Source organism: Eriocheir sinensis, chromosome 49 (assembly GCF_024679095.1).
Source record: "Eriocheir sinensis breed Jianghai 21 chromosome 49, ASM2467909v1, whole genome shotgun sequence".
Classification (NCBI taxonomy): Eukaryota; Metazoa; Arthropoda; class Malacostraca; order Decapoda; family Varunidae; genus Eriocheir; species Eriocheir sinensis.
This window is the reverse complement of record NC_066557.1, coordinates 4,500,200-4,505,203: the sequence shown is the minus strand read 5'-3', so window position 1 is coordinate 4,505,203 and position 5,004 is coordinate 4,500,200. Positions and strand designations below refer to the sequence as shown.

Below are 5,004 nucleotides of genomic sequence, written 5' to 3'. Positions count from 1 at the left end.
TGTATCTTTACCTAAAGTAATTTTAGACCAATGTCCAATCATTCTGCTCTTTACATGTAGTCAAGTGGAAATACTCCCAGTTCACTATATTCCATTTCACTGCTAGTAATCCTATGAACTCCCAATGCCTGTTTAAAAAAAAAATCATATGCAAAGACTCTAACTCTCTAACTCTGTAAAATCCCCAAATCTCTGAGGCATATGTCAGTACGGGCAACACCATGGTATTGAATAGTTCAGTTTGCATGTCGGCTGGCAAGTCAAATTTCCTACACTTTCCTATCAGTGAATATATTGCCCGTGTTGCCTGTTCTTTAAGCTCCAGCTCGGCTACTCGGAACCTTCCATTGTAATTAAATAACACACCAAGATACTTATAGTCTTCCACTACTTCAATGTTTTCACCTCCAAATTCAAATTTGTAGTTATCAATGTTGGCTCTTCCCCTACTAAACATGACTATTTTTGTTTTGTTGCTGTTAAGTTGTAGTTTCCATTGATTACGGTACAACTTAAAAGCAGTCCAGGCTTCCCTCCTCACTGTCACACAAAATAACTGTATCGTCTGCATACATTAATACCAGGAGTTTTAGGTATGAATTGAAGAAATCATCACTAAAATCTACATAATCACAATTAAAATTCAAGCAATTTACTTCCAATATCATTAATATAAAAAGCGAAGAGCAATGATGGCAAATTTGCTCCCTGCCTTACCCTGCATTACATACAAAGGTGTCTGATGTCTGTTGGTTCAGCATGACACAAGACCTGATGTTGTCATACATGTTTCTGATTACATTACATATTTTCCCATGCACCTTTTCCTTCACCAACTTGTACCACAAACCTTCACGCCACACCATATCAAAAGCTTTCTTGTAGTCCACAAACAGACAAAAAAGCTTCCTTTTCCTCCAGCTGAACAAATCAATTATACATTTAAGCAAAAATATATGATCCAGTGTAGAGTACTCATGCCTAAAACCTGCTTGTGTTTTATTAATAATAAACTTAGTGTTTGAGTACTCATTGAGTCTCTCGTAAGCAGCTTCCCCATACAACTAAGCAAAGTGATCCCCGGTAGTTATTAACATCCTGAGCGTCACCCTTATTCTTATAAAGTGGCACTATTGTCCCAACCAGCCACTCAGATGGCAGCATCAAGAATCTTATCAAACAGCTTAACATATAGGGGGGGCAAAATATGCTGAGTACTTTTAATGTATTCATTTAATATCATGTCATATGCTGGGGATTTTTTTTTTTTTAATATTTCTAGCAACCACTTCGTTGGTTATAGGGTCATTAAGTAATGGTGAGCGTTCATTATCCATATCATCATGATCATTTAGAATATTTACTTCATTATTATCAATGTTGTCATCACTCGCTAACTGTCTGAAATGCTCGGAAATTCATTTAATGTAATGGGGATCTGATGGCTCTTTTTCTGACCATTAAGGATTTTCCAGTATTCTTCAGGGTCATCACTTTTGCATTTCCTAAGTACTTTAATTATGTTTGTCTTCTTTTTTTTTTTATGCTTCTAAGATTTGTTTTGTATTTTCTGCTTTCCTCAGTCATTCCTATTCCTATTCCTGTGCAAATGATATATATGCCTTGCCTTATGATACCCCTTTCTTGCTTTCCAGCATTGTTTGTCATAACCATGGAGGTATTATAACAGGAGGCGCCCTCCCGCGCCGTCCCCATACAGGCGAGTGAAGCCAGTGGGCGGAGCTTACTGCGTCTGTGGGCGGAGCTTACAATCGGCAGATAGACCCAAGACATTGCGATCTCCTGGGCTGAACTAAGGGAATTTACGACTTGTTTTTGCATACTAGACGAAAAATAAAATAAAAGAATTGATGCTTTGAGTTATGAAAAGTACATATTTTCCTATTTATTTAATATAGATCTATTATCAACGACATTAAGGCTGGAATCACACGAGCCACTTTTTAGTGGTCAGTGGCCGCCACAAAATAATGGTCAAAATAGAACACACACATCTCTATGGGTGCATGCACACGGGACACTTTTTTGTGGTCGCCACAAAACAGTGGCGAGTTGTGGCGGGCGGAGCCATTTTCCGACCACGCCACTGTGGCCAGCGATAGATACCGTTGTTTCAAATGGCAGCGTGCACACGAGCCACTATCGGTGGCCACCACCCTGCCACCCGCCGCTTTCCCTCTGTCTTGACACTTGAACACCTGAATTTTAACTGTCATTATGACCACGAATAACTTGTGTTCAGGATATAATGAAAAAGCTCTTATATGCTTTCATAACTAATGTTTCATTTCGTTACACAGTTTTGCAAATTAATTGGTTGTGGTACGGATTAATTACTGAATATGGTAGTTTTATTTACCCGGAAGTAGAGAGGGGGAAAGGTTAGTGTCAAGGATCCAGTGTTGGGTGCTGTAATCGGAAGGGATAACAAACAACAAGATAAATGGTTAGACACCAGTTTACTTCAAGTACAGTAGAAAACCCCAAAACAGGCCTTACAATCTGAAGTCTCCAACAAGAAGGCTTCAGCACGCCGGACACAGCAATGACCCGTTGCTCGGCTTCTTCCTCCTCTGAGCGTCTCGTCCAGTGGCAATGACGAGGCAGCACAGCTTCGTCCTTGAAGTGGTGTAGACGTGGGAGGCGCAGGCGGAAAAGGGGAGTCAGGTTCACAGCAGTAACGGGAGTCCAGGGCGTGGAGAGGGGAGAGGTAAGGCACCCAGAACGAGCCCACGGTATCTGAGTTAGCCCGAGTGAGAGCAGGGTGGAGCTTTAGTAGAAGCAAGTGTTCAGGGCGAGGCGAGGCCGCTGTATGACGAGGAAGGCGCTGGCGGCCACCAAGTTGCCTCCTATAGCGGATTGAGAAGCCTCGGTGGTTCAATCGACCGAGGCGTCGAACGGCGTCAGGCGAACGAGCAGCGGGAGTGAAGCAGGTGATTCGCTGCGCCTCGGTAGTTGAACCGCTTCGAACGGCAAGATGCGGGCGGGCGGCAGGAGTGCCCCGGTCGTTCGCCCGCTAAGTTGGTAGTTGCCCTCACACAGGCCCCCATACAAGAATCTAGTCCAGGTAGATTCCACAAACAACTACCAAGTGGAAAGAAAATAGAACATAAGCCAATAAACTAAAACAGGGAGGAGACTGACGAGGAAACAGGAGTGACTTATGCAGGAAGTCTACTCAATAAATCGGCCACCACATTATCCTTCCCGGCCATATGGACGACACGGTACTCGTAGGCCGGTAGACCCAAGGCCTATCTCAACACCCGGACGATGTCCTGCTGAATCGCTGAAGTACAGCCAGGCGGGGTGGAGAATACGTCCCGGTCGTCCATAAGTGGTTCATCGATGGGAAGTTCTGTGGAGCTGGCGTCAGGTGATGGTTCCTCCACTACGGGAATGGGGCTGACAAGAGGTTCTTCCGTAGCTGGTGGAGACAAGGGTCCAACGAGGTCGATGGCAATTTGGGGAAGTAGTTCTGTAACGACAGGTAAGGGTTGGAGGGAGATAGGACGTACACGACCTCTCCCCGACATCCGTTGGCACTTATCACAGGAAAGACAGTAAGTACGGATGTCTGCTCCTATACCTGGCCTACCTTATTGGAAAGCGGGGAGGTGAGGCACTTCCTGTAGAGATGTCCGTTGCGATACAGGTACTGGAAGGAGGATCCGTTCCTTGCTTTGTCGACGTGTCCTGATGAGGCTTTCTGCCGTATCGCTGCTAAGGAGGCACAGGAGGCTTGAAGCTGGGAGAAGTCTTGAGGGGTTACTGAAGGAGGTAGAGGTTCCGGAAGGACAAGCGGATGAAGCCTCTTCAACCTACCAGCACGAGTGGTAATGGCGTCCGGGGATCCGGGGGTCAGGGGTGCCAGGGATGTCGGAACACGAGGAGTAGAAGTCCCTCGCGGCAACTTTGAAGGTGAGGATGTTCTGGAAGAATCAGATGGAGATTGAGAAGAGTCAGGGTCATGGGGATCCCTTACCCCAGGCACGTTTCCGATGAGGGCCCCAACAAACTTAATAGGAGCTCGTACCACTTCAGTCCAACCGGTGAAGTAGGGACAGCTTAAGTGGCACCTCACCACGGGAAACTTGTCCACTCGTCCTAGGTAGTCAGCAAGGGAGACCTTTGGACAACTCTCAACATCTATATCAGGTAGCAAGTCTTCAGAGACGATCACACAGGAACAGCCAGTATCTCTGATGATGTTGGAGCTCCAAGACCCGTTAATAGTGCCCGAAACAGAAAACTTCGGGACACTTTTGTCACTAAGGCAAAAGCCTACCTGATATGATGGTTTAGCAGGTTCGACATCTTTGAAGGCGCGGGGATTCTTCGGGCAGCGCGGACGTAGATGGCCTTCCTCCCCGCATTGGTGACACCTCAGGGTTACTGTACTGGGCTGGGCAGAGGTCTTGGAGGAGGCTCCCGGAGAGGATTCTGAAGATTTCGTGGGCGAAGCAGCCTTAGAGGGGTCTCGGGAATTAGGAGATGAAGCTTTAGGGTAGGCATTGCGGGCAGACGACCAGTCGTCGGCAAGTCTCACTGCGTCGGGAAGATGTTTCGGCCGGCGTTCCTTGATGAAGATCCTCAAATCTGGGGTGAGATTAGTTAGAAACTGATCCAGGAGCATAAACTCCCGGAGCTCTTCGTAAGTGCAGGGGACATCAGAGGCTTCCAACCACGCCTGGAACAACCGAGTCAGATGGATGGAGAACTGCTGGTAGTTTTCCCCAACTCTTATCCTGGCGTGACTGAAGTCTTGACGGTAGTTTTCCGCCGTTTTACTAAAGCCCGTGAGGAGAGCTTTCTTCAAAAGAACGTAATCTTCGATTATATCAGCTGACAGGGAAGAATACAGTTCAGTGGCCTTACCCGTGAGGAGACAACCCAACCTCGCAGCGTAGCTATCCTTGTCGATCCGGAATAGTTCAGCCACCCTTTCTAAACGGATGAGGTAGTTGTTGATGTCCTCCCTCT

General features: G+C 46.4%; 1 long non-coding RNA gene across 1 annotated transcript; it reads right to left on the bottom strand.

Annotated features, from left to right (window-relative positions):
* Positions 1–2,461: 2,461 nt before the first annotated feature.
* LOC126981653 (uncharacterized) lies at positions 2,462–3,874 on the bottom strand. The gene is made up of 2 exons (XR_007734010.1): positions 3,620–3,874; positions 2,462–3,499 (listed from the first exon to the last, which is right to left on the bottom strand). It is a non-coding gene; the product is annotated as an uncharacterized LOC126981653 (long non-coding RNA).
* Positions 3,875–5,004: the final 1,130 nt, after the last annotated feature.